The 26,300-nt window shown below is 40.2% G+C and overlaps 1 long non-coding RNA gene across 1 annotated transcript in view; it reads right to left on the bottom strand.

Moving 5' to 3' along the window:
- The window catches only part of LOC114034442, a 102,038-nt gene that overhangs the window by 26,197 nt on the left and 49,541 nt on the right, over positions 1 to 26,300 (bottom strand). The window contains exons 2-3 of the long non-coding RNA XR_003568100.1: positions 6,091 to 6,205; positions 5,455 to 5,595 (exon numbers count right to left, since the gene is read on the bottom strand). This is a non-coding gene — a long non-coding RNA (uncharacterized LOC114034442). The remainder of the gene's footprint in view (positions 1 to 5,454; positions 5,596 to 6,090; positions 6,206 to 26,300) is intronic.

The following is a 26,300-nucleotide window of genomic DNA, read 5'->3' as shown; positions in this document are numbered from 1 at the left end:
AAGAAGAAGAAGAAGAAGAAGAAGAAGAAGAAGAAGAAGAAGAAGAAAAGGTGGTGGTGGTGGTGGTGGTGATGGTAGTAGTAGCAATGGTGGTGGTGGTAGTAGCAGTAGTGGTGGTGGTGATAATAAACTGCTCCTGGAAGACAATCATGTGTTAGGGCTAGTAAACAAGCAACACCACTTCCCACCAGACCTATAAGCTTTTTTTTTAAGCCACTGTCATAGTATGGAGTATCAAGGTTCAGGTCCCTCATTTCCTCTACTCAGAGATCCTCTTCACTGCTCCTCCAGAGTGAGAACCATCTGGCCATTCTCTTTTCTCCAGAAGGTAGCAGGAAATCCCTTTCTTCTTCCAGAATGTCTAATCTCTAAATTCTCTAATGTGGTCAGGATTACTCACCAGGCAATCCCCAAGGCCTGCTGCTACTCAGGAAAGTTACTTTATTTATCTAGACAACTAGATTCTGGGATCACAATGACAAAGTGATTGAAATCCCTCACCCTCTACACAGATGCCTGGGGTCCAGGAAACCACTGCTCTTAAGTGCTGCTCTGAGACTGAGCACACATACATCTTCCATGTGTTTATTGCAGGAAATCTATCTATGTCCTGGCACTTGGGCTTGGGAATTCCAATCAAAAGCTCTCCTCTCAGTCTATATAAATAAACTCATGGTGGCTGCATGTGTGTCTGGCCCATAATAATCATTACTAGTTCATGGGATGGAGTTAGTTGGGGTGAGGTGAAAGGGAAGAAAACATGTATGCCCAGGCTTCTCCTCCTTTGCAACACAAGCTTGCTCTGTTGGGCTCTGGATGAATTCTAATCTGTCCCCCAAATAGGGAAAATGGAAGGAAAAAAGGAAAAGGACAAACTGTTATGTCATCTTCTTTTTAGAAACCACAGAGAGGGGTGCCTCTTGTGATAAAAGTTCTCCTGATTTCCAGCCAGCCTATGATCTTGGAGGCAACCCAACCACTAACACCAGTCCAGAGTTGATTGTAATCTCCTAACAAAATGCCAATACAAATGGCCATACTCTATTGGGACCCCAGACAGAGAATCAATTTCACTTGTTAATTCATCAGATTGATGATGGACCTCATCAGATTCGTCAGGGGCCTCTCTTGATCAGCCTCTACCCCACACCTTACAATATTATTTCCTTTGTATCCAAGCTAATAATATTCTCTTACACAGGGAATAGAAATATCTGAGGAAAGGCACTCTGGGAAAATCAAAGTTCTATGAATCTCTAGATGCACCACTTAGATGCTGTTTAAAGGTTATAAACAATTTAAGTAATACAATCTGAATTGTATTCATTCCTCCAGAAAGTACCAAGATGAAGTCATCTCAGCCTACTAAAGGATGAAGCTTATATATCTTCCTTATGTTACTTGGATTTAGAACAGAAATAGAAATTAGTTATCTGTCTCCTGAGGAAAGTCTGTTAAGAAACAGGCTGGGTGTCTTCCATCTGCTCAGGGAATCTACCACTTCTTGTTTCTGCCTCATAGCCAGCCTCTTCAGGAGAGAAGACTTGAGACCATGGGTGCAACAATGTCCTGAATTTTCCATCTCCTGCTAAGTGTAGTGTATCCCCTGAAAAAAGGCTGCTAGAGGTCAGGTCAAGCATCTTCTACATGCTCCAAAGCAACCACTTCCATCTGTACCAGCACAAGGCATCTTCCACCTCCTGCTGCCATCCCAGTGTCCCAACTGGGACGTAGACAACCTCCAGTGCAAAGAAGAGCAACACTCCCTTGGACTTTAGGCTTCCCATCTCTTCCTGTACTTGTCATTTGACGGTAGAGGAGTGGTGCCTTCCACTCAGTAGTGAACATTCTCACACCTCGAACATCATCCAAACCCCATTCCATAGGCCCAACATGTAATTTCTCATTCCCATTCCCTTCAACCCTTCCACCCCAAAGTTTCATAGTAACTACACCCAGATCTTCCACTGTGTCTCTGGAATGCCTGTTCCATAGGCAACAAACTTCTCTTCATCCTAAATCTATTCCTCTCCTACTCTTTCTACTAGCTCTTTTTGAAACCTTGATTTCCCCTGATGACACAGACTCCCTGACCACCCTTTCCAGTACTGGCTGTACCTTCACTCATTCTCCTTAGCTGACTGGTCATGGTGGGGGAGTTGGAATATTCCTTGCTGTTTCCTTCCTCTTTCCCCTTCACCCAGTAACTTCTTTTCTTTGAGATTCATGCTATTCATATCTACCACCCAATCAAAATCCTGGTAGCTGTTGTCTATAGACTTCCAGGTCTATACCCTTCCTTCCTTAATGAGTTTGATAGCCAGCTTACAATTTCTCTCTCCTCCCCAACTCCTGCCCTTATACTTGGTGACATCAACATACATATTGATTCTCCCTCAAATACCCTACCAACTCAGTTCCTCAACCTACTCACCTCCCATAAGCTACTTCTCCACCCCATCTCAGCCCATACGCAAATATGGTCACACTCTCTTGATCTTGCCATCACCCACAAATGCACCACTTACATGCTCAGAAATTCTGAAATCCACTTATCTGACCATGACCTCTTGTCTTTTCATCTATCCTTCTGCCTTCCCTTACGTTAACTTTATTCTTTATCCATACCATGACCTCCAATCCCTTGACACCTCAATTCTCTCCCAGGCCATTCTCTTTTCTTTCCCCGCCCCTTGAGTCCTTGGCGAACTAATTCAACTCTACACTGTCCTCCTCTCTTGAATCCCTACCCTCTTTATATCACCAATTACATCCAATCAAGCCTCAGCCTTGGATCACTTCCATCACTTGTTGCCTTAATGCTTATGCACATGTTGCTGAATAAAAGTGGAGAAAATCACATAACTGTTCTGACTAGATCCATTATGCATTTATGTTACATAACCTCAACTGGGCTCTCACTGTTGCTAAGCAATCCTACTCTGCTTTCCTTAGAAACTCACTATCCCACTCTCCACAGCAGCTATTCCAAATCTTTTCATCTCTTCTCAAACCTTCCATGGCTCCCCCTCCCCCACTATCTTAGCTGAGAACCTTGCCTCATCTTTTACAGAAAAGAAAATTGAGGCCATTAGCTGTAAACTCCCTTTTTCCCCCTCTTCCTCATCTCTTGTCACTCAGATATTCTTTGTCACTCTCTCCTCTTTCACCCCTGTTTCACATGACATAGTTGTCTTACTCCTTACAAAAACTAATCCCTCTACTTGTTCAAATGATGCCATTCCATCCCATCTCCTCCAACAGATTGCCCCCTCTGTCATCACTACTCTTTCACTTATTCTTAATCTCTCCCTCTTTATTGGCTCATTTCCTACTGTCCATGTCACCCCTATCCTAAGAAAAAAAACAAAACTCTCACTAGATTCTTCCATCCCTGCTAACTGTCATCCTATATCTCCTCTGCCCTTTGTAGCTAAATTCTAAAAAGCCATCTATAATAGATAATTCCACTTTCTCCTCTCACTCTCTTCTTAGTCTTTACAGTCTGGCTCCTGACCTTCTCAGTCCACTGAAATTGGTCTTTCCAAAGTTATTAATGATCTCTTAGTTGCCAAATCCAATGACTTTTTCTCAATCCTCATTCTTCTTGACCTCTCTGCAGCCTTCATCCTGTTGATTATTCTCTTCTCCTTTATATGCTCTTCTCTCTAGGTCTTTGGGACATCACTCTGTCCTTGCTCTCCTACATAGCTAACCCTTCTTTCTCTGTCTCTTTTGCTGGATCCTTCTCTAGATAATACCCTCTAATCATAGGTGTCCCTCAGGGTTCTGTCCTGGGTCTTCTTCTCTTCTCCCTCTATACTACTTCCCTTGATGATCTCATCAGCTCCCATGGATTTAATTACCATCTCTATGCTGATGATTTTCAGCTCTACCTATCCTGCCCCAATCTCTGCTGACCTCCAATTTCACATCTCCAACTGCCTTTTGGACATGTCAAACTAGTTGTCCAGTAGACATCTTAAACTCAGTAAGTCCAAAACAGAACTCATTATCTTTTCCCTAAACCCTCCTCCCCTCCTACATTCCCTATAACTGTAGAGGGAACCACCATCTTCCCTGTTCCTCAGGCTCACAACCTAGGAGTCATCCTAGATTCCCAACTATCTCTCACCCTCTATATCCAACCTAGTACCTAAGCCTATCAATTTCACCTTTGTCACATATCTCAAATATGCCCCCTTCTCTTCTCTGACACTGCTACCACTTTGTTGCAGGCCCTCATCACCTTCTGCCCTGATTACTGCAATAGCCCACTTGTGGGTCTGCCTGTCTCTCATCTTTCTCCACTCCAGTCCATCTTCCATTCAGTCACTAGAGTGATTTTCCTGAAGTGCAGGTCTGACTATGTCACCTCACCCACTCAATTAACTACAATGGCTTCCTATTGCCTCCAGGAGCAAATACAAAATGCTCTGTTGTGCATTCAAAGTCCTTCAAAATCTAGCCCTCTCCTATCTTTCCAGTTTTCTTATACTTTTCTCCCTGACATGGACCCTTCAGTCTAGCAACACTAGCTTCCCAGCTGTTGCACAAATAAGAAACTCTATTTCTTGGCCCCAGGCATTTTCTCTGGCTTTTACACATGCCTGGAACACTCTCCCTCCTCTGCTCCAACTACTGACCTCTTTGGCTCCCTTTAAGTCTCAACTAAAATCCCATTCTTTACAGAAAGCCTTCCTCAACCCCTCTTGATTCTAGCACCTCCCCTCTGTTTATTATTTCCTATTTATCCTACATATAGCTCATTTTATATGTATTTGTTTGTATGTGCCTCCCCCATTAGACTGTAAGGTCCTTAAGGTCAGGGACTGTCTTTTGCCTCTTCTTTCATTCCTGGTGCTTAGCAAAGTGCCTGGCACATAGTAGGCACTTAATAAATATTTATTGCTATTGATCAAATCCAACCACCTCATTTTATAGATGAGGAAACTGAGACTCGAAGAGGGAAAGTAATATAACCAAGGTAATACTAAATAACTGAGTTGAGGCTCAAACCAAGACTTTCTGATTCCAAGTCCAATGCTTTTTCCATTACTTTCTGTAAGTTATAGGTCAGAGACGGGGAAAATATAAAACAGCCTCTCAGTTTTTCAGTAGTCATATTAAAAGGGAATATTTAATAAACATCACTGATGTCCCCAGTTCCCCATTCACATACTGAAAAGATTCTTGATTCCTCCCTGGTTGGGTTGCTAACCAACCTGTCATGCAATGATGCTCTGTCTTTAAGATTCACAACCATCTCCCCCACTCTCAATAAGAATGCGCTTAGCACTCAAATCTAAATAAACCATTCCACATGTGCAGGCATGTTTTCCACAGTCCCAGATTCCAGGACATGAATTTCCATGTTCATGCTTTATTAATGAGATAGAATGAGGTTCCCACCATTTGGATTTCACCCCTGATAATTAAAGGTGACCTACCTACCTTGGCTGGATGAAAGAACTCCACATAGTGAGCTATAAAAATATAAGCATGAATTTTCCAGTTGAAAGTGGTCCCCATTAAAGCAATCCCCACTGGTTTTTTAGTATGGACAGCAGCAGCCCTTTGTCTGTTTAATTTAACCTGGGTACAATAAGCAAAGAAGAGGAAAGTAGTTGCAGATGTGGAATCAATGAATATCTCCCCATTCCACCCCCAATCAATGGGGAGGCTGCTGAGGTTATCTTCATTAGTCAGTTCCATGTTAAGAATATTAACTTCTTGTTTAAAATAAGTTCTTTTTACACATCTATTGCCTGGCTGCTTGACCAATTTCATGCCCCGCCCCACCGTAAGTCCTTTATACTCATAAAAGTAGCATAAAAGTCCAAAATCAGGAAAATGATAATAAAAGGAGGCCACCTAGTGTAATAGAAAAGATGTTAGATTTAGAGGTAGAGGACCTGCCTCTAAATAAGGGGTGTGCTGAAAATATATTATACACTTCTAAATTTAATTTGCATCATTGACATTTTTTTCATCACTTTCTTAAGTCTAGACAATCAACAAAACAATAAATCAGGTCGCAATTTGTAGCATTTACTGATTTCTGAGGCATATAATAAAATAAATGCTCACACTGAAAATTTAACGACCAGCTCCCAAGCTGACTCTGGCACACTCCTGGCTTGAATCCACTTACAACTTCTGTGACATTCTCAAGTTGCTTCCCCTCCTGCATCAGTTTTCTTATCTACAAAATGAGAAAATTGAATTAGATGACTTCTAAGGTCCCTTCTACCTCTCAATCTCTGCTTCTATCATCCTTCTGTCCTAGTTAGACAATATCCGGAGTATTTCATTCAGTTTAGAATGTCACCTTTTAGGAACGATTATTATAAATTGGAGCAGGCATCATGAAGGAACTGAGACCATGTCATGCCAAGATCAGTTGGAGGAACCAGGGGTATTTAATATGAAGAACAGAAGACTTAGCAAGGGCATAATTGACATCTTTGAATAGTCTAAGAACTGTCATCTGAATGAGAGATCAGACTCATTCTGCTTGGCCTTAGTGAGAAGAACTTGGAATAATTGGTGGAAGCTGCGGAGAAACATTTCTGCTTGATTTTAAGAACAAACTTAAGTTACGGATGTCCTACCTCAGAATGTAATGAGTTCCCCACTGCTAAAGTATTCTGGCAAAGCATAGGTGACCAATGGTCAAGGATGTTTTAGAGACTGGTCTTCAGATATAGGTTGGACTAGATGACTAGATATATAGCAAGGGGCAAGTGAAAGAATCCTGAATTTGTTGTCAAAACCTAATTCACATCCCAGCTATGCCACTTACTACCTAGATGCCCTTGGGCAAATCCCCTAAACTCTCTGGTCCCCAATTTTCTTATCTATACAATCAAGGGGTTGGATTAAATTACTTCTAAGGTCACTTTCAGATCTAAATCTATGACCCTATGACCTTTGAGATTTCTTCCCACTATGACATTATATAATTCTTTTCTGTTGTTGAGTCATTTCACTCATGTCCAACTCTTCATGGCCCCATTTGGGGTTGTCTTGGCAGGGATACTGGAGTGGTTTGCCATTTCCTTTTCCAGCTCATTTTACAGATGAAGAACTGAGGCAAACAGGGTTAAGCTACTTGCCCAGGGTCACACAGCTAGTAAGTGTCTGAGGCCAGATTCGAGCTCAGGAAGATGAGTCTTCCTGTCTCCAGGCCCTACATTTTATAGTTCTTAGACTGTATAATTACAAACTAAATGTAGGCACTAGAACGTAGTCTCTGGATAAAATAATATAATAAAAAGATAAAAAGGGTGTTCCTTCCACTATACAGATCTTTTACCCCTGAAAATCACATGTTCTGTTTATTACTACTAGCTATTTTCAATCTTAGAAGCACTTCTATTGCAAGGGTTACATCCATACCTTAGTGATAAATAGACAAGTACACCTAGTTGAATTGAAGAACAGCAATCCATCAGCAAAGTAACAAGGCATAGAGCCATCTTCCACCCTCCCCTACCCATGCATAAGGATAGATGTCAGGAGTCCATTTGCTAGACTATGGACATGTTATTTCTAAGCTAAGGTCATTATCCCAGAATAGTAACAGAAGGAGTTAGTTAATATCATATTAGTTAGTTAGTTAGTTAGTTAGTTATAGTAAAATAAGAGGAGTTCTCTGATGAACTTGATAAACTTATAAGGTGGTAAACCTTTATCTGCAACTTAGAATCAGGAAGACTTGGATTTGAATAATGTCTCCTACACTTATTAGACGTGTGACTCTGAACAAATCACATAACTTTTTTTCAGTCTCAGTTTTCTTCTCCGCAAAATGGGGATAATAACAGTACCTACATCAGAAGGATCAAAAGAAATAACTCTGGTAAAGGATTTTGTAAATCATAAAGCACCAATATGTTCAGTCATTTTTCAGTAGTAGCTGAATCTTTACGGTCTCATTTGGGGTTTTGTTGGCAAAGCTAATGGAGTGGTTTTCCATTTCCTTCTCCAGCTCATTTTACAGATAAGAGAACTGAGGTAAATATGGGTTAAGCTACTTGTCTAGGACCATATCGCTAGCAAGTGTCTGATGCTGGATTTTAACTCAGGTCTTCCTGACTCCAGGTCTGGCATTCTAACTGCTGCACCACCTACCAGCTCCCATATAAAAGCATGCTATTAATGTTAGTTATTATTATTTTATTATTTTTATCATCATCATCATTTGAAGATGAACTGATTTGTTCAGATTATTATGAGTTGGAAACACTGTCATTGTGCTGACCTCTCAAAGGGTGTCAAGGCCTCTCTCTCATCCCTTTTGTTTTATTTCTTCCCCTTTTCAAAGAGATCCAGGGAGACCTGAGTCCTAAGTAAAGTCCCCTGATGGTCTGTGTAGAAATGGATAAAAATGTCACCAGCTTCTATGGAAACAGTCAAGGTAACAATTCATATATTGGGTACAAGAGAGGCCTATTTCACCCCCACAAGGCTCCACGAAATGACTAATACTTCAGTTTCAGAGACAGCAACATCTGGAGCTCAGCAGTTGGGCAGCAACAAGACCTCCTAGACCTCTGGTTCCTGGGCACTGCCAGACTTGAAGTGGTAGAAATATGTAGGGTGACACATTCAACCATGTGAGGGGAAGAGAGGGGAAGCATATAGCCAAGGAGTTCCTAAACCCAATTCTTCTGGAGGGGAAGAGAGGAGTTCCTGATTGGGGTTGCTTCCATAACAACTCCAAATTTGAGAGTTTGGGAATCTAGCCTCTTAACAAAATAAAGTGTGGGAGGGGACAGCATTCCGTGTTTATGCTAGCCTCCTAAGGAAAATAAAATTATGTACATGGTCCCTGAAGCTGAAGGAGCAGCAGGAGGATGTAAGCCATGATACAGGAAATAAAAAAGACTTGGAATGTAGCCTCCACTCTATCCATTAGTTATTCATATTCCTTCCGATGGGAAGGAAATTGCCTTTCTTGCACTCTCAAGTTCATATTCTTTTCTGAGGAGAGCCCAAACCACAGGGTGGTGCCAAGAATGAGTCTGGGGAACAGTCCAGGTCCTAGAGAAGAAAGGATATATTGGAGAGAGAAGAATTGCACCAGTTGCTTATGGGTTACTGTGAGTCCTTGACGTGGTTTGTGCATTTTCTATAGAGTGAAATGGATGCTGACCTGCATGCTCATTGTTATCTCTGGTGATTGCATGAGAATTGGCTGCTTTACTCATAGCTCAACCTCACTACTTGATTTACACTTTGAGATTTCTCAGGGGCAACTCTGGATGGGAACACGATGAGCCAAGGAAAGAATGATTTTGGTGAGTAGCCTTGCTGGTAAAAGTTTAACAGTTGGCTCCCCAGGAGAAAAAGCAAAGTATACACATCACACTTTTAAGTTTAATCTGCTTTAACATTTTCTCTCTTACTTCCTTAGGTCTAGAAATAAACAAAACAATAAATCAAGCTATGATTTCTAGGGTTTGCCAATTTCTGAGCCGTAAATGCTTACACTGAAAATTTCACAATTGGTTCTGGGAGCTGGTCTGATCTGGCTCCAGGAAACCCAGGGCTTGGTCACATTTATATAGCGCCCTAAGGGTTTGAGAATTCTTTCCCCACAATAATCCTATGCTATGGCTAAAGTGAGCAAGGGGGTGGGTGGGTAGGTAGACTGGGGAACGGGTGGATCTCAAATGTCTTAGTGCAGTGTTCAGCTTTAATAGCTAATAATCAATCACGATAATGATAGCTAGCATTTACATAGCACTTACTATGTGCCGGACACTGCGCTAAGCATATTATAATTAGTATCTCATTTGATCCTCATCACAACCCTGGGAGGTATATGCTATTATTATCCCCATTTTACAGATGAGCAAACTGAGGTAAACAGATGGTAAGACTGGCCCAGGGTCACACAGCTAGTAAATGTCTGAAGCCATATTTGAACTCAAATCTTCCTGACACAGGCCCAGCACTCTATCCATTGTGTCATCCTGCCCAATAACAGGTTAAAACTGCACTAAGACTTTTGGAACACCACACACACACACACACACACAAATAAATTATATATGATTATATATTTCATATTATAAATTACATTATATTATATAATACCATATATACATGTACATGTATACACATATATGTACACATACATATATAGATATGTGCATAGATGTGTACACATCTATGCACAGATATATGTTAGGATACCCTTTTTGAAGATTATAAGATCTTTATAGATCATAGATCTGGAGCTAGGAGAGACACTAGACACCCTTGTCGTAGTCCAAGGGTGGGGAACCTGCAACCTTAAGGCCACATGTAGCCCTCTAAGTCTTCAAGTGCAGCCCTTTGACTGAATCCAGATTTGTCCTGTGAAGTTTGGATTCAGTCAAAGGGCTGCACTTAAGGACTTAGAGGGCTGCATGTGGCCTCAAGGCCACAGGTTCCCCACCCCTGTCCTAGTCCCTCACTTTACAGATGAAGAAACTGAGGCCCAGAGAGATTAAATGACAGTCCAAGGTCATAACATAGGCAGAATTTCAGCCCATGTCTTCTGACTCTAAACACAGCATGACTTTCACCACAGAGCAACACCTCTGCATAGATGAAAGTAAAGGAAAATACATTGACTTAATAAAAGGGCATTACACAACGTAGTCGAATGAAAAGCTCTTGGAATCAAAAGGCGGAACTGTAACTAGGGATTCCCAGATGGAGGGAAACCAGTAGGAAAGACACCTCAAATCTTTTTTTTTTACAAAAGACAAATTCAGTTGAGGGAGGAAAGAGACCTTGGATGTGAAGACACAAGCTTCTGTGATGAGAGAGATCAGGAACTTGGCAAGATCACAGCTCAGAAGGCCCCCAGCTGGGAAGGGTTGACTTAGGAGAAGCGCCCTCATTTAGTCCTGCTACCTAGATGTCAAGGCCAATGGTTTTCACCTGCTGAAGGAGGCTAAATGATGTCAGTTCCCCAAAGCTACATCTGTGTCAGAAGTCCTGGGTTCAGGTCCCCAGGTTTGGTACTTATCAGCTGTGTTACTTGGGCTAGTCATTTTATGTCTCCATGTCAGCTTTCTCATCTGCAAACTATTTCCTCTACTTATCTCACTGGATTGTTGTGAGGAAAACACTTAATGCCTACATAAGTTGTTGATAACTAATGCATTGTATAGGAATTTGAGCAAGGTAGAGGAGTTCATTTCCCAACAACTCTGATCAGGAAGTTCATCTAAGTGGAGGAAAAGGAAGAAGTCTAATGGCAGTTTTCTTCCCCTCTAATATTCAATAGATACCTCTCTGCAGTTAGGTGACCTAGTAGATAGAATGCTGGACCTGGAGTCAGGAAGACTCATCTTCCTGAGTTCAGATCTGGCCTCAGACATTTGCTAGCTGTGTGACCCTGGGCAAGTCACTTAACCCTATTTGCCTAAGTTTCCTCGTCTATAAAATGAACTGGAAAAGGAAATGGCAAATCGCTCCAGCATCTCTGCCAAGTAAACCCCAAATTGGGTCACAATGAGTCAGACGTGGATGACAAACAACCAAACACCTCTCTCTCAGTATTTGCTGTGCAACTTTTTCTGAGGAATTGGAACTTAAAGAAATAATGGTAAAAGAATTCAGGAAGGGGAACCAACAATGGGAAGCTTGAGGTCATGGAGAGATGAACACGGTTGAGATGTTATTTCTCCTGAAGTTAAAAAAAGGTTGTGGTCAATGCAAGACAGTCAATTGTCCTACACAGATTTACTCTCTTCCTGAGTGGAAAATTATTCCATCCACTCTTGTGGGAAGGGGAGAAAAATCAGTGTAAAACAGATGAAATGTCCTTTCTTCTCCAAGTTTACTTTGTCATAGCTATGTAATAAGGAATGGGTTGACTCATAAATATGTTTACTGGGAAACACAAATTCCAGAAGAATGGAAAATATCAGAAGGAATCATAGGATTATAGATTTTGAGATGGAAATTACCTTGGATGCTATCAAGTTCAACCTCATTATTTTACAAATGAAGAAACTGAGGTTTGGCAAAGTTAAGTGACCAGCTAGAGGTCACACTAGCAAAATATGAAGTGAGATTTGGCCCCAGGTCTTCCTGGCTCCAAGTTCAACACATTATCCACTACAAAATGCCAAGGTAACAGCCATACTCAAATAGAAACAAAGCACATGGCCTACCTGGCCTTGACGACCTGAGAGGAGAAGAGCCTGTCTACCTGCCTGACTGCTGGGATCCTGTTTCTCCCTGAATAAGCCTGACCCCTGCTTGACCATGAAATGTTCATGGGTAGCCCCATTCATTTTAGGAATTGCATCCACAAGAAGGGGAGCAGGGAAAAGTGGTGGGGAGGGGAAAGGAGAGATGGGGAGGGAAGAGGAGTGGGGAGAGGAAGAGATGAGAACGTAGGTAAGAAGAGGGAAAGGGAGCGAAGAGGAGGGGACGAGAGAGGGGAGAGGAGGAGAGAAAGGAGGGAGGGGACAGAAGTGAAGGAGAGGGTAGGAGAGGGACGAGGAGGGGAGAGGAGAGAGCAAAGGTGGGGGAGGAAGGAGAGGAAAGGGGAAGAGGGGGGAGGGGAGGAGAAGGGAGAGGAGGTAGACTGAAGGTCTGTTAAAGATAAACTTTTTATCCTCCATTTCAGGACACAAACTTGTTAGCGGACCACATATAAGACCAGTAGGACTTCCAGCCTGACCCGGACAAAGCCTCTGTTCTACAGGTCTAATAAGTGATGGTTCAGTAAGATGTAAACCACTCTGGAAACATATCTCAGACTCTGAAGATTCCAATTCACTTAGAGTAAAGTAACAGAGCAAAGAGTAAAATAAAATAAAGTCTTATTGTAAAGGAAGGATGAAGAACCTTGCAACTAGCTGTTGATAAGTGCGTTAGTTCTGTGAACTTGATTTAAGTTAATATACTAACCAAAGGAAGGAAATTACCATAGGTATTCAGAAGAAAAGTATAGGGAAAATAACAATGGACTACTAGGGGTCAGAAGACCTGACTAACTGTGACATTAAGCAAGCCACTTCAACTTTAGAGCCTCAGTTTCCCTCATCTGTAAAATGATGGGGTAGATGATCTCCAAGGTCCTTTCTAACTCTGGAAGTCTGGAATTCTATAGGGGGTAAATGGAGAGAAAATAAAATTGAACATTTTGAAGATAATGTAAAGGCAAAAATCAGTTAGCCAAAATATCAAATAGACTCATTGAAGATTTCCTGGATTTTAAACAAGCAAACCATGTTCTTTAATGAAATAATTCTTACCATTCCATGCACCCCTCATGAGCTCTATGGTGGCTACAGTTGGAGACCCACATGTAATCCATGGAAATCCCTTTTTCTTAGGATTATAGAATTTAGAACTAGATGGAATTTTAGACATTACTTAGTCTAGTACCCTTGTTTTTATAGATGAAGAAATAAGTCCACAGAGACAAATTAACTTTCCTTCCCTCATCACTGAGCTCTTAAGTAGAAGAGTGAATTCAAACCCAGCTCCTTTGACTCCAAATCCAAGGCTCTTTCACCAGTGTTACCTGATTTAAGGACGACAATAAAACTCTCCATTTTAGTTGAGATGTTCAACCAATGACACTTCACCCTTTTGTAAAAGATCACTTCCATGGGAACAATTTCCTTTGGAAGCACAGAGATCGCACTTGTTCTTAATCATGCCTTTACTCTGAATGCTCTTAAAAGGATTTACTCTTTCTAGTAACAAGTGCTCCCATCCATGGTCACTGTTGCCCTCTCCTGGCCCAATCCGGTATATCTAGATGTTCGGATTTCTTTTTCTTAAATACACACACATATGTCCACTGCATACATACATACATATATACACACATGCACATATATATGTGTATATGTATATGTATGTGTGTGTGTGTGTGTGTGTGTGTGTGTGTGTGTATATATATATATATATATATATATATATATATCTGGAGAGAGAGAGAGACAGTTATTGACCAGTTGTATTTCTGGATTTTCTAACTGAAAAAATAGAGTCACTATAGATGGATGACTCATCTACTGTAAAACCTATACCCCTAAATGGCATCCAAGTTTGTAAAAGTTAGATGCCCAACTGACCCTAGGGTCAAGAGATCAGATAGAAGCAGCCAAAAAGAAAGGATATAATATAGCTTTAAATTCAATTTAATTAAATATTTCCCAAGAGCTCCTTCTGTCAACAATAACAACAAAAAGGCAGCTTAGAAAGCCAGGATCAATCAGATCCAGAAGGGCCCCTGAAGATGATCCAGCCACCAAGTCACAGGATGTCAAAGCTGGAAAAGCTCACAGATGTCTAGTCCAATGTGAAAAAGGATTCACTCAACAACATTTCTGCCAAATGATCTTTCAGGCTTTGCTTAAGGACCTCCAATGAGAGGTAATTCACTATCTCCTAGGGCAGCCCATACCATTTTTGGACAACTTTAATTGTTAGAGTGGTTTTTCTTACATAGAACAGGCATCTGCCTCTGCAAATTTAAGCCATTTTCTTTTTCTGCCCTACAAGACTAAAGCCCTCATTTTAAAGAAGAAGCTAAGGAAGGAGATGGACTTAATTAAGATCTCGTCAACAACCAGCCACAATAAGGAGCAGAATGAGGTGAACATTTTTGGACATGGACAATGTGGGGATTTGTTTTGCTTGACTGCATAACTGATATAAGGGTTTTATTTTTTATTTATTTCATTTGGTTGGGGGTAAGGGGAGTTGTGGAGGAAAAGAAGGACTAGTGTTGGGGTTGCCAAAATGAAAAATAAAGTGAAAAAAGGTTCAATGAAATATTTTAAAATGTGTAAAAGAAATGAAGATTAAAAATATGAAGATCAGTAGGAAAACAAAAGTCGAACAGCTTTGGAGATATGTTGAATGTATCTTAATACAAATTTGTGGCTTCCTAGAATCCTCTTTTCTGTTCTGCTCTGTATAAGGAAATTTGATGTGGTTAAGTTGTCCTCACCTCACTTGATGTGAGTTAAGTTCAGGGTTTTTTTTTTAAAGGATCTCTGTCAAGATGCTTTTATGAAGTTAAAATAAAGCACAAAATGCTATTACGAGAGTAATGAGAGAAAGAAAAAATTAGCAACGAAACAGCTAGAGACAAGATAAGATCTTTTTTGTTACCCAGTTGTTCCAGTCACATCTGACTCTTTGTGACCCCATTTGGAGTTTTCTTGGCAAAGATCCTGGAATGGTTTGCCATTTTTTTCTCCAGTACATTTTATAAATGAAGAAACTGAGGCAAGCAGGGTTACACGACTTGCCCAGGGTCACACAGGAAGTGTCTGAGGCCATATTTGAATCCACAAAGAACAATCTTCCTGACTCCAAGCCTGGCACTTTATCTATTGTGCCATGTAGCTGCCCTACATAAGACCCTGCCTGCAAGGAAAACATTGAGATGCACTAAGGTAAGTATGTTGTTGCTGGAAAAACAACATATTCCTATGTGATCTGAGTCATTTATTAATGAACTTGAGTTCTATGCAGTGTTTGTGGATCTCAAAGAACTCTAGGTTGATGAGTTTGATGGACCTAAATGATACCTTTCATTTAGGCAAAGCTGACAGTAGTCACAGGGACAGGGAAGTCACAGCATCGGAGATCTCTTCCAGCACAGCTATGATCCAAAGATGAGGATGCTTCTAAGAACTCACATACAATTATGACTCCTACTTAGAGTACTTTCCCATAACAACAGTATGGGTTTAATATTAGTGCAGGTGTTATTTTCCCCATTTTCCAGATGAGGAAACAGTTTTGTGCTGAAAGGTGAAAAACTGGCTCATGGGCACACATCAGGTGTCTGAACTGGGACGTGAATCCAAGTCTCTACTAGCCTTTCTTTGAACCCATCTAGCACTCTATCGACAATCCAGGGTATATTACTTGAAAGGAGTGGTCTAGACCATCACAATTATTGGAAATTTTGTGAACTAAAAGGGTTGGCATTTTATGCACATATATATTGAGGATGTAAACCCTCTCTGGTGTCTTTATTTTTCTTTGCCATGCCCTCTTCCTCTTTCTGACAAAAGTAAACCTTTGTTCTACATTATTAGACCTTCTACATTTGCTTATCATTTGACTAAAAGCAACATTGATTCCCAGGCTGGGACTTACTGGAATTTCCCAGAATTCAATTTCTACAATTGACATTTGACAGAAATCAGGATCTATCCTGACCCTGTGCCTCAAACTTTAACCTCTTGAATGGTTGTCTTTTAGTGAGTTGATTCATTGTTGTGGATTATCCCATTTCAAGCACAAATGGCTTGGGGGTTTTACCGTTAAAACGACTCTATTTCACCTTGAGGTAGCCTTTAGTTCTGTGAGACACCAGTGAATGGGATTTTCCAGGTTGAGGAAGAGGGGGTCTTGTGGCACAGTGGAAAGAATATTGTCAGATTGGAATCAAAGTACTTGGTTTTGAACCCCATCTCTAATTCTGTGACAGGCATATTACTTAACCTCTCTGGACCTCAGTGTTCTCATCTGTAAAATGAAGGGCTTGGTATAGATGACCTTTATTGGCCCTTCCAACTCCAAATCTATGACCCTTTGTACCTCCTATCTGTAAATTCCACAGTAACCCCAAATCGGGCTCATTCAGGTGAAAATTGCTTTCCCATGGTTTACAATTTCAATTCATTTTCCACAAAGTGAATTAGAAACTAGTTATGCATTACATCTCTATCTACCCTGTCTGTGCACTTTATGACTTTCATGTCATGATTCCTCACTTCCTTTGATACAAATGGGCCCTCTTTCAAATTTAGAGGTTCTACTTAGTTTAGAAAAATTAAGCTCTCGTCTGTCTCCTTCATCTGTCATCATTAACAATGGCAGCTAACAGAAAGAACGTCTAGGAATCATGAATGATTACCAGTCATTACATTTTCAGGAAGTCATTATCACAGTATTTACAGGACCTATTTCATGAACTGCTGAACATCACAAATACCAATTACATTTTTCTGCACCTTTATGAAAAGCAATATTATATCAACTAGGTGTCTGAGCTTTCCTTATATGGGAAGCAATTCAGTTATTTCTAGACACATAGTCAAATTTTTTGATCATTAATAAATTATACTACTGCAAGAGACTTTGGCATGACCAAGACATTAGTACAATTCTGAATCAAATAGAGCATGGTAAATAGTATAACTTTTTAAGAAAGCATTCTGGCAATAGTATTAAGAGAATTTTTGCCAGTCTATTTGGAGTTATTTTACAATGGAAGCTCTTGGAGTAAAAGAAAAACTTCTTTGTCTTTTTCTGTGACTTCATGGGTGTAAGGTATTCCTATTGAGCAAATTCTCCTAATGGAGATCAGCAAGTGTTCATCAACCTCTAATCATAGAGAGTTGCCTAGACACTGAAAGATTGAGTTTCTCATGGTTGCAACAGTCAATATATATCAGAACTGGAACTTGAAACTAGGTCTTCTTGATTCCAAGCCTAGCCCTAAGGGTTTCACCAATGTAAACCAGTTGCCTCAGAGGCCAAGAGAGCCTGGAAACCACTTCAGTCAGTGATTACTTGATCTTTTTGCCAGGTATAATGATACAGCAGACAAGGGAAACACCAGTTTAAAAAATAAACTCATTTGCAAAGTATTATGGAAGAAGATGGTGGAAGAATGGTTATTAGTGGAAGCACCTCATAGGGCAGCAAGAAGCAAATCAGGCAAAAACAAGTTTGCAGAAATTTTTTTTGGAAGAGTCAATTAAGCCAAATCATCCTTAGAGCATTTAAGGATCAAACTAGAATAACCACAGATAGAAATATGGAAAATATCTATAAAGATTTCTAGAATAAACTCCATCAATGACAGGAAAAGCACCATATTTGGACTCTAACATCACAGCCTCCAATATGCTACATAAGCCAATTTATTGTGTTTTTGTCTTTGGATCTTCAGGACCTAGCACAATGTCTGGTACATACTGAGAAAGTAATAACTACTTGTTGAATAAATTAATTAAATGGAACTAAGGCGGGGGGGGGGGGGGGGGGAAAGAGTAGTCCATGCTAGAGGCAACACAATTTGGGGGGTTTTGAGGGATTGCTTCTCAAGATATATGAAAGAAGAGAGGATGCTAAATTTTGGGGCTGTAAGGGGAAATTATTTTAAAAAGGAAATTACATTACATTACCTTATCATTACAAAAAAATCCTTAAGAAATTATAAATACTTACCAATCTATATGTTTACTTTTCCACCTCTACAAAATTTTACTAAGAATACTCTTTCCATTTATCAAGGGCATTCTTTCACATATTTAACTTGTATATATTCTATATATGCTTATTTATGTACATGTTGTATTCTCTAATTGAATGTAAGGTCCTTGGGTAACAAAAGTTATTTCTTTTTTTCTTTCCTTTCTTCATCAGAACCTAGGATAGAGTCTGACACATAATAGGCACTTAATAAATATTCACTGATTAATTATTTGTTAATGTATGATGGCTGATATACAATCCAAGTGGAAGAGGGATTCCCAATAGAAACTGAGATCCTCCTTTGTAGATGATATTGTGTTCATGGCACCAAGCCCTGAAATATTGTGGAGCCCCTTAAATGAGATCCATAATTACTCAAAAGAGTCTAACCTAACTAGCCACACCAGAAAAAAAGTGAATGACAAATGCCTATTGTAAGAGTCTATGACACACAGTTGAACAAAGATAAAACTTGTCTATCAGAGCCTATATCATGGACATAGGCTGCAGATGGGTGATGAACTGGTCCCAGAATTGAACAGGAGAAGAATATACTGAACGTGGATTTTTTGGTTGTGTTTTTAATGAACCCAGGCATCTTCCTGAAACAAAACTCAATCTTTCTACTATCAATACTATTCATATGGGGATTTTGAATGCATATTAAGTCATAGAATATCACAGTCCCCAAAGAATTAAAAGCTGTGGGTCACCCAAAGTGCAATAAAGTGGTGCATCCCCCATCTTTAAGAAAAGTCTTCACCTGACCCTGCAATCCCCTAAAGCTATCCTCATATATTTCTACTTCTTTTCATAGCCAAACTTCTAGAAAAAGCTGTCTGCACACACTTTCTTACCTTTTACTTAGTTCTCAATGCCTTACAATCTGGCTTTGATCCCAACTGCTCAAATAAGACTGCTCTCTCCAAGGACATTAGTGGTCTCTATATTGCTAAATCCAATGATATTTTCTCAGACCTCATCTTACTTGACCCTTTTGCAGTGTTTGATATTATTTACCACCCAGTCATCCTGAATACTTTCTTCTCCAGGGACGTTCATGATATCGTTTTCTATTGGTTTTGTTCCTAACATTCTGGTATATCCAAATAGGTCTCTTTTGCAAGATCATCATCTATGTCTCACCTCCTATGTATGGGTAGATGGGTGTGCCCTGGGCCCTCTTCTCTTCTTTCTTTAGACTCCCTTTGGGTCATCTCATCAACTCCCATAGCTTGAACAATACTTACCATTCAGATAATTTCTAAATCTATATATCTATCCTTCATCTCTCTCTGGAGTTCCAATCTTATATTATCAACTGCCTGCTAGACATCTCCACATGATAAAACTCAATATATCTAAAATTTAAATCATTATATTTTCCCCTAAACCCAGCCCTCCTCCTAACTTCCCTGCTTCTGTCACAAGCACCACTATCCTTCCAATGAGTTACCAAGGTTTACCTGAGAGTTATCCTTGGTTCTTCCCTTTCCTTTGCCCTCATTTGCCAAATCTATTCTACTTCCATAATATCTCCTCTATCCATTCCCTGATCATATAGACATCACTCTGGTCCAGAACCTCATCACTATAACTTGGACTATTGAAAAAGCCTTCATATGTCTAGTATGATTGTACATATATAACCTATATCAGCTTGCTTGCCTTCTTAGGGAGAGAGGAAGAGAAGGAGGGGGGGAGAAAAAAATTTGAAACTCAAAATCTTATAAAAGTTAATATTAAAAACTATCTTTACATGTAATTAGAAAAAATGAAATACTATTAAGTGGCGGGGCGAGGGAGGGAGAGAAAGAAAAAGCCTCCGATTTGGCCTCCAGGTTTATATAGCCAACACTCTTGCCAGGCTTTCATCACATATCATCTGGACCAGGGATGGGGAACTGATGGTCTTCTAGGTTCTTGGGTGTGGCCTTTTGACTGAGTCCAAGTTTCACAGAACAAATCCTTCTATTAAGGGGATTTGTTCTGTGAAGTTTGTATTCAGTCAAAGGGCTGCACTTGAGGACCTAGAGGGCCACATGTCATTGTCAGGCTGCAGGTTCCCTACCCCTGATCTGGACTATTGCAAGAGCCTCCTAACTGGGGTCCTTACACATAACTTGTTTCCTCTTCAAATGAACTCCCTTACAGCTACCAAACTAATATTGTTAAAGAACTGATCAGGTTATCTCATTCCCTTGCTCAAGCTTCAATGGATCTCTCTTGCCTCTTTGAAAAAAATACAAACTCCTTGCTTTGGCACTTGAGGCCTTTTACAATCCAGTTCCAACAAGCCTCATCACATTGGTTTTACATTGCTATCCCACCCTTCAAACACTCTCCACTCTAGCCTAGATGGCTTACTTTCCATTCTCAGTATATGATTCATTATCTATTCCTTCATACCCTCCAAACTCTTCTGACCTTTGCTATTTCTGCCAAAAGCACCATCATTCTAATTTCTTGTATTCATAGTTTTGGCATTATCCTCAACTCCTTACTTGCCCTCACTCCACACAGGTAATCAGTTATCAAACCTTGCCATCTGTATCTCCACAATGTCTTTCACATATTTCCCCTTCTAACTACTCATCCAGCCACACCTTAGTGCAAACTCTCATTGCTCATCTCCTAGATTATCACAACAGCTGCTAATTGCTTTTCTTTGCCTCACATCTCTCTCCATTCCATTTTATCCTCCATAGGCTTACCAAAGTGATTTTCCTTAAGTAGTTACATTACTCACCTACTTAGGCAACTCCAGTGGCCCTCTTTTGTCTCTAGAGATTATTAATATTAATTCCTCTATTTACCTCTTAAAGCCCTTTACAACCTGGCATCAAACTATCTTTTCAGTGTTATTGTGTATTACTCCCCCATTCTGTACTATAGCCAAATTCACCTTCTTTGCTCCTCACACATGAAGCTTTATATCCTAACTCCATGCATTTGCTCTGGCCATCTCCTGTGGCTGGCATGCCCTTTCTCCCCTCTGCCACCAAATAAAACCCTTCTCTTACTTTAAAAATGAAGTTCAAGCATCTCTTTCTAAATGAAGATTTTCCTGATCCCCTCAAATGCTAACGCCCTTCCTTTGTTCCTGCCTTGTATTTACTGGTATTCTCTTTTTCTTTATGCTGTATATGCTTGTATATGGACAGCTAGGTGGCACAGTGGAGAGAGTGCTACACCTGAAGTCAGGAAGATTCATCTTCATGACTTCAAATCTGTCCTCAGCTGTGTGACCCTGGGAAAGTCCCAGGAGGACTTTCAGTCCCTTAATTCTGTTTGCCTCAGTCTCCTCATTTGTAAAATGAGCTGGAGAAAAAAATGGCAAACCGCTCTAGTATCTGCCAAGAAAATCCCAAATGGGGTCATGGAGAGTCATACAGGACTGAAAAAAATGACTGAACTGACTCAGCCCAAATAAATTTAATCCTTCTTCTACACAATAGCCCTTTAAATACTTCTGGTCAGCCATCACATGCTCTTATCATCCTCATTTTACATATGAATCCAAAGCTGAGAGAGATTAATCAACTTGCCCAGAGTCACATAGCTATTAAGTGTCAGTGGTGGGATTCAAACCCAGGTCTTCCTGATTTCAAGTACAAAACTTTATCAAAGATTCCATACTATCTCAGTAACAGAATTAGAGGACCACTGCATAGGAAAATAGGATGGGAGGGGGTGGAGCCAAGATGGCTGAGTAAAAGCATGGACTTGCTTAACCTCTCTCCCAAACCCCTCCAAAAAATGACTCTAAACAAATTCTAGAGCAGCAGAACCCAAAAAAAGACAGAGTGAAACAAATTTCCAGCCCAAGACAACCTGTATGGTTGATGGGAAAGGTCTGTTGTGCCAGACTGAGAGAGGAGCGCAGTTCAGGCGGGGCCCCAGCAAACCTGGAGCATGCCACAGGGGACTGAATCATGAACAGCTGTGGGGGTTTCCAGACTTCTTAACCCACAAATGCCAAAGACAACTTAGAAAGTCAATAGGAAAGGTCTGTCAGAACTAGATGGGAGAGGGATGTGGTCTAGCTCCAGCCCTGGTGCAGCCCCAGGGTGACAGAGGTTGCTTCCAGAGTTCTTGGCCCACAGATGGTGGGGAATCGAGCTGCTTATCAGAGAGGGATTGCAGCGATCTCTTTGCTGGCACTGAGGCAGGATTCTCTTGCTTTGCCTGTGCTTGGATCTGGGTCACAGTCCTGGGTGGAGGTCCTGGGGTGAGAAGGAGCACTGGCATGGCGGGGCTTGTGGCAGTGGTGGAGAAAGAATCCTTCTCACAGTTCCACGGCAGAAAAGTGTGCCTGTGGTCACTCATAGACCAGAGCATAAGCAAGGAAAGGAGTAAACACCTCTCCTTTGATCATGTCACCTTGGAAGAACTGAAAATTTACAGGTCCCTAGAAGTATCTCTGAAAAGAGCTGCACAAAACCCCTGAAGCTTGGGACAGTACACCCTCCACGCAAGGTAAGCAGAGCCCTACCTTAACAAAGAGTTAAAAAAAAAAAAGTCAAGTAATTGGTTGGGAACATGAGCAACAGTGGAAAAAAAAACTCACTATAGAATCTTACTTCGGTGACAAAGAAGATCAAAACATACAGCCAGAAGAAAACAACAAAGTCAAAGCTCCAAGAAAAATATGAATTGGTCTCAGGCCATTGAAGAGCTCAAAAAGGGATTTTGAAAAGCAAGTAAGAGGGGGCAGCTAGTTGGCGCAGTGAATAGAGCACTGGCCTTGGAGTCAGGAGCACCTGAGTTCAAATCCAGCCTCAGACACTTAACACTTACTATCTGTGTGACCTTGGGCAAGTCACTTAACCCCAACTGCCAAAGCAAAAAAAAACAAAAAAAGGCAAGTAAGAGAAGTAGAGGAAAAATTGGGAAGACAAATGAGAATGATATAAGAAAATCATGAAAAAGAAGTCAATAGTTTGCTAAAGGAGACCTAAAAAAATAATGAAGAAAATAATACCTTAAAAAATAGACTAACCCAAATGGCAAAAGAGGTCCAAAAAACCAATGAGGAGAAGATTGACTTAAAAAGCAGAACTGGCCAAATGGAAAAGGGGGTCCAAAAACTCACTGAAGAAAATAATTCCTTAAAAATTAGAATGGAGCAAATGGAAGCTAATGACTCTTTGATAAACCAAGAAATTATAAAACAACACCAAAAGAATGAAAAAATAGAAGACAATGTGAAAAATCTCATTGGAAAAACAACTTATTAGGGTTGAACTGTTTACATTCCTGCATGGAAAGATGATATTTGTAACTCATGAGACCTTTGTCAGTATTAGGGTAGTGGAAGGGAAAAAATTATATAAATACATCAATAGATAGATAGAGGTCACAGGGTGAGTTGAAGATGAAGGGGTCATATCTGGGGAATAAAATTAAGGGGTGAGAGAGGATTATACTACGAGAAGGAGAAAGGGAAAGGTAGAATGGGGTAAATGGGGTAAATTATCTCACAAAAAAAAACAGAAAAGAAAAGGCTCTTACAGTGGAGGGGAAATACGGGAAGGTGAGAAGGAATAAGTGAATCTTATTTTCATAGGATTTGACTTAAGGAGGGAATAACATACACACTCAATAGGGTATGGAAATCCGTCTTACCCTACAGGAAAATGGGGGGGAAGGGGACAAGCGAGTAGGGGGATGATAGAGAGGAGGGCAGATTGGGAAAGGGGGTAATCAGAAGTGAATACTTCTGAGGAGGGACAGGGTCAAAAGAAAGAATAGAATAAATGGGGGGGTAGGATAAGGGAAGTAGAGTTAGTTTTTCACAGCATGTCTACTATGGAAGTGTTTTGCATAACTGCACATGTATAACTATATTGAGTTGCTTGCCTTTTCAGTGAGGGTGGGTGGGGAGGGAGGGAGGGAGAAAATTTGGAACCCAAAATTTTAAAAACACATGTTTAAAAAAACTGTTTTCACATGCAACTTGGAAATAAGAAATACAGGAAATGGGGTACAGAAATCTATCCTGCCCTACAGTAAAGTAGAAGAAGATGGGGATAAGAGAAGGGGGGGAGAGATAGAAGGGAAGGCAGACTAGGGGAAGGGGTATTCAGAATGTATGCCATCTTGGGGTGGGGGAAGGGGCAAGATGGGGTAAAAATTTGGAACTCAAAATCTTGTGGAAGTAAATGTTGAAAACTAAAAATAAATAAAAAATTAAAAAAATAAGAAAAACAACTGACCTGAAAAATAGATCCAGGAGAGATAACTTAAGAATTATTGGGCCACCTGAAAGTCACAATCAAAAAAATAGTCTAGACATCATCTTTCAAGAAATTATCAAGGAAAACTGTGCTGATATTCTAGAACCAGAGAGTAAAATAGAAATTAAAAGAATCCACCAATCACCTCCTGAAAGAGATCCCAAAAGGAAAACTCCTAGGAATATAATTGCCAAATTCCAGAGTTTCCAGGTCAAGGAGAAAATATTGCAAGCAGCCAGAAAGAAACAATTCAAGTACTGTGGAAACATAATCAAGATAACACAAGATTTAGCAGCTGCTACATTAAGGGACCAGAGGGCTTAGAATATAATATTCCAGAGGTCAAAGGAGATAGGACTACAGACAAGAATCACCTACCTAGCAAAACTGAGTATAATCCTTCAAGGGGAAAAATGGATGTTCAGTGAAATAGAGCACTTTCAAGCATTCTTGATGAAAAGACCAGAGCTAAACAGAAAATCTGACTTTCAAATACAAGACTCAAGAGAAGCATGAAGAGGTAAACAGGAAATAGAAATTATAAGAGACTTATTAAAGTTGAACTGTTAACATTCTTACATGGAAAGATGATATTTGTAACTCATGAGACCTTTCTCAGTATTAGGGTAGTTGGAGGGAATAAAAATATAGACTGAGGGCACAGGGCAAGTTGAATATGATAACTAAAAAATAAAATTAAGGCATGAGAGATGATTGTACTAGGAGAAGAAGAAATGGAGAGGTAGAATGGGGTAAATTATCTCACATAAAAGAGGCGAGAAAAAGCTTTTACAGTGGAGGGGAAGGGGGGGAGGTGAGAGGTGAGAGGTAATGAGTGAATCTTACTCTCATCGGATTTGGCTTAAGGAGGGAATAACATACACACTCAATTGGGTATGGAAATCTATCTTACCCTACAGGAAAATAGGGGAAAGGGGATAAGAGAGGGGGGATGATAGAAAAGAGGGCAGATTGGGAGAGGTGATAATTAGAAGCAAACACTTTTGAGGAGGGACAGGGTCAAAGGAGAGAATAGAATAAACAGTGGGCAGGATAGGATGGAGGGAAATATAGTTAGTCTTTACAACATGACTATTATGGAAGTGTTTTGCATGACTACCCATGTATAACCTATATCAAATTGCTTGCCTTCTCAATGAGGGTGGCTAGTGAGGGAGGAAGGCAGAGAATTTGGAACCCAAAGTTTTAAAAAAAATTGTTAAAAATTGTTTTTATATGCAACTGGGAAATGCGATATGCAGGCAATAGTGTATAGAAATCTATCCTGCCCTCCAGGAAAATAGAAGGGGAAGGCAATAAAAGAAGGGGGGGCGGTGATAGAAGGGAGGGCAGATTGGAGAAAGAGATATTCAGAATGCACACTGTTTTGGGGTGGAGAGGGGAGAGTGGGAAACTTTTGTTCTCTTGAACACCAAGCAACTTAGCACAGCCTTACACATTCACACAAAATTTTATAATCTCAATTTTTTGCTTTTGAATGAGCCTCCTCCCAACATGTCCTAGAGCCAACTCAAACTGGCTTCCAAAAGTCAATTGTTAAATTTTCATTGAGAGTATTTACACCTAGGAAATAAGCAAACACTACAAATTAGGGCTTGATTTATTATTTTATTGATTTCTAGACTTAAGAAAATTATGGGAAAAATGTTGATAATGAAGATTAAAATTAAAAGAGTGTCATGAATGCATATATACACATAGATAGACAGACGGACAGATAGATAGATAGAAAGACAGACAGACAGACAGACAGACAGACAGACAGACAGACAGACAGACAGA

The sequence above is a fragment of the Vombatus ursinus genome, unplaced genomic scaffold (genome assembly GCF_900497805.2).
Source record: "Vombatus ursinus unplaced genomic scaffold, bare-nosed wombat genome assembly UNPS02000580.1, whole genome shotgun sequence".
NCBI lineage: Eukaryota > Metazoa > Chordata > Mammalia > Diprotodontia > Vombatidae > Vombatus > Vombatus ursinus.
The sequence above is the reverse complement of the archived record's forward strand: the minus strand, read 5'-3'. Positions and strand labels throughout refer to the sequence as shown.